Consider the following 11417-nt stretch of genomic DNA (forward strand, 5'->3'; position numbering starts at 1 on the left):
TGATGACTGTGCATGGTACCAATGTTCCAAAACTCCACACATGAAAAGACAAGTTTTTAGATGGTCATATCTCGCGTTCTATTGATCACAGTGATAAGTGAGTCAAGTTTCTGGATAGCCCTTGACCTGGCGACCATTTGTATGCCTACTGGAATAATGGACATACTGTAGCTATCCTTCAGTACAGAGTCAAAATTTAAAGATCACACATTTCCTCCCAGCCCAGGCCAACTGAACAAATCGGTTGATTCTTTTGCATTACGTGTGGTCTAGGGTGGGCTTAGATGACATAAAAGCACCATTTATTCATGGGCAGTTTGATAATAAAGCTCTGGAAATCCGTGACTTTTTTGGTACCAAAAGTACCACTTGTGGGGATAACCATTTCTGTACTTTCTATCCACGGCAAAACGTCGACATTTTTACCAAATATCCTTAAGATGACATTCTCAGGCTTTGAAACTTTTTTTGATATCATTATCTGTTACCAATATCCAGAGGTTGAAAGTTACGTAATTTATGCATTTATACCTGGCCTGAGGCTTAAATGCAGTTTTAACTGATGTGGTGAACATGTTGGTGAGGGTTCTGGGTCATTCTGAGGTCTCCAAACTATGTTTTTATCACCTTTTTCTTCACCAATAAAACTTTATGAAGTGCTGTCTCTGTATAACAAGCACTTCACTCATATACAGACTGTCTTGAACTGGAAATTATTCGATGGTGCACCTGGCGGCGTAAGCATCTTACAAAAAATTATATGTCAAATGAAATTCTTCATATTTACTAGTCAAACGCCACATCTTTTGGTATACTGTAGCTGTAGCCTAAAAATATTTTGCTTCTTTATGTAAAGTAGGGTAAAGTGAACTTGCATTGGATAGGAGACAAATTTTTGTTAACATTACATTATCCGTACTTATTTGTTATTTCTGTGCATGTATCAAACTGCACTACTGGCCATTAAAACTGCTACACCAGGAAGAAATGCAGATGATAAACAGGTATTCATTGGACAAATATATTATACTAGAACTGACACGTGATTATATTTTCATGCAATTTGTGTGCATAGATCCTGAGAAATCAGTACCCAGAACAGCCACCTCTGGCCATAATAACGGCCTTGATACGCCTGGGCATTGAGTTGAACGGAGCTTGGATGGCATGCCCAGGTACAGCTGCCCATGCAGCTTCAACACGATATCACAGTTCATCACGAGTAGTGACTGGCGTATTGTGACGAGCCAGTTGCTCGGCCACCATTGACCAGATGTTTACAATTGGTGAGGGATCTGGAGAATGTGCTGGTCAGAGTAGCAGTCGAACATTTTCTGTATCCAGAAAGGCCCGTACAGGACCTGCAACATGTGGTCGTGCATTATCCTGCTGAAATGTTGGGTTTCGCAAGCATCGAATGAAGGGTAGAGCCACGGATCGTAACACATCTGAAATGTAACAACCACTGTTTAAAGTGCCGTCAATGCAAACAAGAGGTGACCAAGACGTGTAACCAATGGCACCCCATACCATCAAGCTGGGTGATACACCAGCATGGCAATGATGAATACACGCTTCCAATGTGCGTTCACCACAGTGTCGCCAAACATGGATGCGACCATCATGATGCTGTAAAGAGAACCCGGATTCATCCGAAAAAATGACGTGTTGCCATTTGTACACCCAGGATCGTCGTTGAGTACACCATCGCTGGTGCTCCTGTCTGTGATGCAGCGTCAAGGGTAACCGCAGCCATGGTCTCCAAGCTGATAGTCTATGCTGCTGCAAACGTCATCAAACTGTTTGTGCAGATGGTTGTTGTCTTGCAAACATCCCCATCTGTTGACTCAGGGATCGAGACTGGTTGCACAATCCATTACAGCCATGCGGATAAGATGCCTGTCATCTCGACTGCTAGTGATACGAGGCCGTTGGGATCCAGCATGGCGTTCCGTATTACCCTCCTGAACCCACCGATTCCATATTCTGCTAACAGTCATTGGATCTCGACCAACTCGAGCAGCAATGTCGTGATACGATAAACCACAATCGCAATAGGCTACAATCCGACTTTTATCAAAGTCGGAAACGTGATGGTACGCATTTCTGCTCCTTACACGAGGCATCCCAACAATGTCTCACCAGGCAACGCCGGTCAACTGCTGTTTTTGTATGAGAAATCAGTTGGAAACTTTCCTCATGTCAGCATGGCATCTTCGTGGTGTAGCAATTTTAATGGCCAGTAGTGTATAGAAACAAACTGTCATAACTTCATTGACCTACAAAATCCATTTTATATAAGCATCAGACCCTGCGGTAAGAAGGCAAAGAAGGGAACCAGCCTGAAAATGCTACTGTCAGAGTACAAAAAAAGTTGAATATGCTCCTTCTTAAAAGGCTCTTACAGAAAAGTGGGGAACAGCTGCCTCAATCTTCATCCCACCTTCTTCAGCAAAAATTTTGACACACGAACATATTCACACTTTTTTGTGCTGAAATACAGCAGCAGAGAGACAGTGATGTTGCAAGAGAGAGGAGACAGTGATGATGGGAGACAGAAAGTGCAGTGAAAGAGAGGTGAATGAAGGCAATAGCAGTGGGAACCAAGGACAGAGGAGACAGTGATGATGGTCAGTTTGAGAGAGTGGCAGCAAAAGAGAAGAGTGTACAATGTAATGAAAGAGAGTGATGAGTGGAGACCTTACATAGACTTGGGAGTGGGGTATGGACAACATTATGAGAAAAAACTAGTAGCAGTATGCATTTGAGCTGTCCACCAAAAGACCTTATGAAGTAGGAAACACACAACCTGATTCCCACAGTGGCTAGATACAGCAGTCGTGTGTGTGAGTTGTGCTTGTGTGACTGTATGTGTGTTTTCTGCTTCAGAAAGTCTTTTTACCAAAAACTTAAATGTATAGCAGTATTTTTGTTGTGCCTACCTGCAACTCAGCATCTCCTTTATTTGCTGAGTAGGAATCTATCCTTCTCATAATATTGTTGAAAGTACAAAATATTGAGGGGAAGCAGCTAATTAAAGAAAAGAAAGTGATGGACAAAACATATTAACATCAAATAAATAGAAAATAATGATGGAAGTGGAAGGGAGAGGGAGAATAGGAATTAAAAGGTGATGGCCAATGAGAGGAACAACTAGGACAGGTGATGTCATGTGGGTGGTTGGAGTCAGGACATATGGTGCAATACGAAGTTAAATATAAAAAGTTCTGAGAAACTAGCAATAAATATTATTCATTTCATGGTTAAGTAGGTAAGAAGGTACAGTCAATCCTCTTGCTGACACTATGGCATTCTCACTGACAGTCTACTTCTTGTCATGCAGGCATGCTGTATTACATGTCAGCTAATACAAAATGCATTATTACAGGCTCCATATCTTTGCACTATTGGGTATCTGTATAATTTAAGATGGAAATATTCAGTACATAATTGTGGTACAATAATTCTTACATCATAGATAAATAAACAAATCAACCTAAAACACAAGAAAATACATCAAAAGCTTTATTGAAATAATCAATCAAGAAAACAGATAGACACAAAATATTATGAAACAACCAGAGATTATACAAGACCACTAACAATATCACATAACAAATTATTTGTAGTACAGCCAACAATTATTACTCCAAGGACACTAACAGAGTGTAATTAAGACAAAGAGAAAGGGACAGAATCCCAATAATATATGGATGTCAAAACCATCTGATATATGTAACAAATTTTATAATAAACGTAATTGTTGGGTTCAAATTAATGATACAAATATAATAGAGGGAAACATTCCACGTGGGAAAAATATATCTAAAAGCAAAGATGATGTGACTTACCAAACGAAAGTGCTGGCAGGTTGATAAGACACACAAACAACCAACGGTTGATCTTTCCTGATGAAGCAACCGTTGGTTGCAAAAGCTTGAATTTTGTGTGTATGTTTGTGTTTGTTTGTGTGTCTATCAACCTGCCAGCGCTTTCGTTTGGTGAGTCACATCATCTTTGTTTTTAGATAAATTTTATAATAATGTTTTCTAGTTAATATTTACCAAGAATGTTGGAAATATTGTGCCAAAATTGTGCACCATTCACTTACAGATGCCCTGACAATGGTTATTTGCAGAAGTAGGGCTTATTGTAACAAATAAAGCAATCTGACTTAGCAGTCATTTTGGAATCATAATTGCTATATTATGTTATGAGTAGCTGGCCCCACTGTACCAAATATGACACTCAAAAATTTATCATGTGATTTGAAAATTCTGTTGTAAAGTTGTCACATTCTTTGATTATTCAAAACAAAGCACATTCAGAAGCTGTGAACACAATCATATTAGAACAACTGGCATTATTGCTTTAAGGAGTCTGATGTATTACTATGAATGAAAAAATTTGACGTACGAGGGACGTTCAATAAGTAATGCAAAACATGCGGTATTTCATGTGAGATGTCATGGAATACCCACACTTGAACCCTTACAGTTTCATGAACTCCTGATATGTAGCAGTGGTATATGTGCCTTCAAAATGGCATCTGTAATGGAGGTGCTTTCCAAGCTGAGAACTCTCATTGAGTTTCTTTTACCAGAAAACCAGAGCATTACAGATATTCATAGGTGCTTGCAGAATATCTAGGGAGACCTGGCAATGAACAAAAGCATGGTGAGTTGTTTGGTGATGATGACTAGATGCCTCATTTGTATCATCGCAACAAGGTCACATTGACCTGTCAGATCTCCTGCCTGCTAACCAGCCACACATAGCTGTGACTCCTGCAATGTTGAAATGTGCAGACACACTCATTCAAGGTGGCTGGCGGATCACAAACACCTCGCCGCACAACTGGACCTCTCTGTTGATAGGATTGAAATATTCGTCCACCAGTTGTGGTACTCAAAGGTGTGTGCCTGCTGGGTTCTTCGCTGCCTAACAGAAGACCATAAAGAACAATGAAAAAGCATATGTATGGAGTTGCTTGCACGCTATAACTGACTGTGACAATCTTTTGTCAAACATTATCACAGGCAATGAAACATTGGTCCATCGCTTCAAACTGAAACAAAAAAGGCAATCCATGGAGTGATGCCACACCTTTTCTCCGACGAAAAAGGTCAAAGCTGCATCCTCAGTAAATTCGCGGTTTTTCTGTTTGATGTACTCTCTCATGATGCAACAATCAAATGTGAAGTGTATTGTACTACCCTCAGGAAACTGAAGAAATGAGTTCAGTGTATTCATCACTTCAAAAATGCAAACGAACTTCTCATTCTCCATGACAACACAAGGTCTCACACAAGTCTGCGCACCCAACAGGAGCTCACAAAACTTCATTGGACTGTTCTTCCTGACCCAACATAGAGTCCAGATCACGCACCTTCCATCTGCTTGGCCCGATGTAGGATGCACTACACAGGACGCATTCGTAGAGGATGGATAAGTTACTGATGCAGCAAACGTTTCTGACATCGCCCAGAAGAGAGCTACCTTGCGAACATACAGGGCCTCCGAGTAAGGTGGCATAAGGCCATTGTATTGAATGGAGATATGTTGAAAAATAGGGTTTTGCAGCCAAAAAAAGTGAGGAATAAGAAGAAGCATTTTCAGGAAAAAAAAAAAGTGTTGCCTTACTTATTGAAAGCCCCTAATATTTTGCCACATAATTACACCGTAAACAGCCCTTCTAGTCAGTCCAATAAATGTGTACACAAGTGACCAATTCTGAAGTCCTTATTGAATCACCAGATATACGGCATTTCGAAACTAACTTTACTATTAATGAAGCAGGTCTTACTTTGATAAGAGCCAGAGTAGGTAATGGTAAGAGGATGTTTTGTACCAGGAGTAATCATGAGGAAAGAACAGTATAGCAAAGAAATGGTTGGAAAAGAATGTGGTATCTGAACAGAAAATGTGTGGGCATTTCATTGTTCTATTTTACTGTCTGTTTATGGTGTATCTCTGCTTTTATTTTCAATCTGGTCTTCCTTTATTCCTGACGTGTTAATTGGCAATGTTGTTAACTTTTTGGGTTTTCAAATGCCATCTATAGCTAGCATTTCAGTGCTGATTTTACCATCATGTCCTATTGTCTTCCTTGATTTGTGGGCTGAGCAATTTCCCTATTTAATGAGTAATGTATCCTCCAAGTCCACCCTCTCTTTTTTCTGGATAATATTTTATTTTTTGAAAAACTTGACAAAATGTTACATGTTTCATTTTTGAGGTAAATTTTGCAATAGCAGTATTACTGCTTTAGCTCCCCAGCTCTTGTGCGTGTCTGGATGACTACTATGAAAATAAACTAATGGTCCATAATAAATAATTTTTCAGGTTAAGTAACTGTGGCAATATTAAGTAATGTCTAAATCACATTTCATTTTTTCCAAAAGAACTTTGCTGCTCATGTAGAGCTGCAATTTGAAAACTGTGGTTGTAGTACATATGCACAATATGGCTCACAAGTGACTCTCTTTAATATATGAGAGGATGTGAGGGAGAGAAAGGGGGGGGGGGGGGGGAGGGGGGGGAGAGAGAGAGAGAGAGAGAGAGAGAGAGAGAGAGAGAGAGAGAGAGAGAGGCATATAGCACATACATTGTTAGATATTGATTTATGTTTTATTTGTCTTGCCTCCTCTGTGACGTTACGAGCCATTTCGCATGACCTTGACTTCGTTCACTGATAAACGTGTCAGTGCCATCCTATATTTTTATTTCAGTTTTCCAATTACATGCCACTACAGTTCATCATACAAACACAAAGTACCAAACACTTTGATTTATGTTAATGAAATACAGCAGCAGTCTAATGAGGCTGATTAGTACCTCCGGGTTACAGAAATTTTAAAAGCCTAATATCCAAACATGAATTGAAGGATAGCAATGTCAAATGCCCTGTCTCACGTCTCTCGAAAGCATTTATCACCTACTATTTTATATTAAGATACAGACAGGCTTTATTTTACTAAATTTTCAGCTGTGTATGATTTGCATTTTGCTCCTTAAATCAAACTGTGTAAAGTGAAGGATTAAGGAAAAGAAACTAGGCCACTTCTACAACTAGCAGTCTCAAAAGACACCTCAGCTATTATTTTAACTTTATTACACTGGTCTTAATTTCTAATTCACTGTTAGAAATGTAGAGCAGACTCCCCTGTACTACACTAGTTATTTCAGACTGATTTGTTCTTACGATTCATTTATCAATTACTAAAGATTTTGCAATGTAGTGTTATTAATCTTAATTCCCTGAAGATGATTTCTAAATCAGCTTTCTCCAGTACATAAACAAATCCTTCAAGTATAACTTTTGTTGCGAGAGTGTAAGACCCAATAAATGAAACATCCCATTTGTCTAGTTCAAGAAAGACTAAAATTTGTTCCCTGTTCTAGGATGCCATATGGTGTAGATAACGAATAGTCAAGCTCCACTCTTAAAAAACACACACACACACACACACACACACACACACACACACACACACACACACACACACACACCCACCCTAATATTTACCATAAATATTGACAGCCACCAAGATTACAAGAGATTGACCTCATTCACAGATAATTCATCACACCAACAGCTTGTACCCCTTGTCAGCTTAAAACTGTATGTACATCAACTACTGGCACAAGTATATATCTATCTGCATATTTTATAGCATTAACCAATCTTAAGACTCCTTGCCATGTAAATGTTTGCTCTCATATAATCACTCTTTCCACTCACTCTCTCTCTCTCTCTCTCTCTCTCTCTCTCTCTCTCTCTCTCTCTCCAAAGAGTGTCATCTATATATGATTTTACTGCTGTAGCCAATATGATCATTGCAATTCAAGTCTGTAACATTTCGCCTAATTGTTATTTTCAAGTATGAAGTTTAAGCCATTTTAACATTTCACCTGATTGTGTAAACGAGTGTGAATGTTTAGCTGTTTTAACTTTTCAAAATTGGATTTATATACCAACTGAAGTACACACACATATATTCAACACCTCAAAACAAACACCTCCAAATGCTTTAAACAATTATTCTGTAATAATGTTGTTATGATGTATATTCTTTGCACTTTGCGATTATGTCTTCTCTTCTGCTATACGAACCTCGCACCCAGCTGATTCCAGACGCCATATTTGTTTACAAATGTGGCAGTATACATGTGATGTGTTACGACAGTAAAAGGAACCTGTGACCACTGGAGGTACTCTAGTTTACTTATGAAAGTTTACCATTAGATATCAGTTTAATTTTTTGTCAAAAGTAATCCAAAACCATATCCTGAAATAGTGTCTTGTTTCTCCACTAGGCAGTGCCACAAGTTCCTCCAAAATCGTAACAGAACACACACACATATGTAATACTAACTAATGTAAATCCACCCGATGATGGAGGTTTAAACCTTTGAAATGCGGCGTGGAAAAAATAAAACGGTGACTGCTAACGGTAAACTTGTTGTTTCATTTAATGATGTAAGATTGTCCCGACATTCTATTGGATGGGTCCATTCCAAGGACAAAAAGCTTAATAAAAGTTGACAGAAGTATTAATAATATCCTTAACAGCAAAAAAACTGCCAGCTTCTGCAGGGTCTTCAGAGGCAACTTGAAAATTCCACCTACTGAAAATCACTATCTGTCAGCAATCACCGCGTTGGAAATTTGCACATATCACTTAACAGTTTCACATTTTTGCTTACCGTTCAGTTTTCTGCAAATGAATAAAACACAAAAAATTTCATCTGCCAAAAAGAAAACAGTACTAATAACCCAATATAAATATGGAATAAAAGGCTGCAAGAGTAATAACTTATTCTTTGGAAAATAGGCCAAAAGCAGAAATACACATACTAAGGGTTCAGGAGTATTGGTGTTCAAATCTTCTCGATTTAGTTTTTGCCAGAGTCTGCCTCAGTACCCGAATGGTCAGTGCGACAGTCAAGTTCAATTCCCAGTACTGCCATGGATTATTCATTAATGGGAGTACTGGAACTGGGTCCACTCAGCTTACTGATGCCAGCTCAGGAGCTACTGAAATGAGAAATAGGAGCTTTGAGGCCTGGAAAGCTGGTGACAGAGTGTCATACTGACCTCATAACCTCCATATCATGTCCAAAAGGCACAATTGGCAGAGGATGACATTGCAACTGGTTGGCATCACATGGATCTCTGGGCCTCACCACAGTTTTTAGTTATTAGTTCGCCCTCCCCAACTACTGCCAGTTCCTTGAACAAGACCATAAATATATATTTTACCCATATTTCTGCAGCTTTGTTGTCAATGGCTTTTTATCAGTGGAATGTTAACCTCTTATTCTTCCTAATTCAAAGAGAGTAAATTGGTATCTCATACTTTTCTTTTCATCTCATTCACACATTAGGGCATGCCTCTCTTGGTTCTGGACTTGGTATGACTCGTCATACATGCCAATGTTAGAACTTTTAGTCCATAAATCGTAATGTTTCACTAAAGTATATCACCACTCTTTTCACTTTGCCAAGCCTGTTGCCTGCAACTGCTACTGACTAAGTTGTTCATTCCAAAACAATTTTGCTTTAATTTTAACTGCCAAACTGTTCCTAAGACAATTTGTATGTTTTCATTGTCTGTATCCTATAATCAAAATAAGTATTAATATCAATCATCCTTCAGCCATCGTGCTAAGCCATGAGGCTTTGTAATAGTGCTCTCATTCTGTCTGTATTAACTCACAGAACAAACTGGTTGCCTGGCCAGAGTGGCTGGCAGCACTGATGTTTAGCCCAAGAAGCAGGGAAGAGATGTAGCAATAGTGTACGCTCAATTATTTTACTATTGAAGCTCTGTCACACACTTACACATCTGGTGGGTCCTCATTTAGGACAAAAACAGAACGTACAGTATTTCTCATCTTAGCTCCTCACGACACGTTGCTGGCAGTATCCATACAACTACCTTCCACAGTGATGTCGCTATTTTTCACAGCTGTGTTAGTTGATTTGTTGTCGGCTGTTTCAGTCATGGTTGATAATGCCAGTTGATTCTATTATATTTTCAGTTTCTTCGTCCGTCAAATTCTCTCTTCCCCAGTAGTTGTCATACACTTTCTGCAAGTCTTCTAATGTCACAAAAGTAATAATTAATGTCACAGCAGCAAAAGCAAACTGGCCACATAGTCTAATGTTAATGTTTTTTGCTAGTAATGTACAGGCCCTGGATTTGATTTCAGAGTACCACAAAAATTTTTTGTGGTGGAAAGGTTTAGAAGGAGGTTATCTCAGCCTTGTGAGGGCAACATAAAATCTACTTTAATATAAAAGCACCGAAGTTAAAAAAAAACATTAAAGTAGCGTTATGCCGAAAGAGTGAGACGCTCAATGTATTACAATTTCAGATCTTATTTGTTGCAAGACTCCAGACTAGTTCTACAGGATTTAGGACTAGGTAGTATGGAGGCAGTAGGTACGAAACAGGTTTCTTGCAAGATTTTGTTGGCAGAATAAAGAGGCAAATTTTGGTGCTCCTTAACTGTCAAAAGTTTGGCTTTACTTCTCTCTTTGTATTTTTAATTTTGTTCTGTCCATTTCTACATGATAATGTGAAGTTTTCGTGTTATAGTCGTAGAGGAGAAATGACCACAAAATAAAACTCTGCATTCACAGTAATGAATCATTACCTGGCACTGTAGTTTCACAATACTTCCTGGACACTATCACTATGTACAAATCACAACTGGACTGCGTAATGCAGATGCTTAATTGTTTGTAAAAAAATTAATGTATTATGCTCTTTTTGCAAGTATGTTGCCTCATCTGCATTTAATTACCGAGTCATGCAAGTGCCCTTTAAAATAATATCCCATATAAGGAACAGTTTTCTCAGAGTTTCTTTGCTAGCCTAGAAGTCCAGTTCTGAGTGGCAACAGTTCTGAACTTTTTGCAAAGACAGTTTTCTTTGTATTGTTCAAAATATTATAGAATTTGCTGTGTAATAATACATTTATCTATACACTTAATAAAATATAAACTGTGTCATTTCATTTGTTCTGCTTTGGGGCAGGCACATGAATCCTGCTCCATTCCACGTAATGTCCCTCGTTGCAAGATTTGCATACCATTAACTTACTGAACATTTGCTTGTCATCATTTTCTTGTACCTTCCATCGCCATCCTTGTATTGTTCATTACCTCATATTTCTCATTTTTATTGTCAGCAGAATTAGTGGTTAAGCAAGTTACCACAGCTTTACGTAAAGGCATTTTCTGCAATTCACTTTTTCTGAACTCTTCTCATGCTCATCCTACAAGGTGACAATGTGTCCTACTTGGCACTGAAACATGACTGTACCTGGTCATGTGACAAAGTTAGTCCTCCTCAACCAGGTTACCGGTGTGCCTGGCTGAGTGATATGTATGATACACAAATCAA

At 38.7% G+C, this 11417-nt stretch overlaps 1 protein-coding gene across 3 annotated transcripts in view; it reads left to right on the plus strand.

Annotated features, from left to right (window-relative positions):
- Positions 1-11417, plus strand: part of LOC126161944 (phospholipid-transporting ATPase IF-like) — a 633423-nt gene that overhangs the window by 620119 nt on the left and 1887 nt on the right. The gene's annotated exons all lie outside the window — the stretch shown is intronic.

The sequence above is a fragment of the Schistocerca cancellata genome, chromosome 2, assembly GCF_023864275.1.
Source record: "Schistocerca cancellata isolate TAMUIC-IGC-003103 chromosome 2, iqSchCanc2.1, whole genome shotgun sequence".
NCBI classification, from domain to species: Eukaryota; Metazoa; Arthropoda; class Insecta; order Orthoptera; family Acrididae; genus Schistocerca; species Schistocerca cancellata.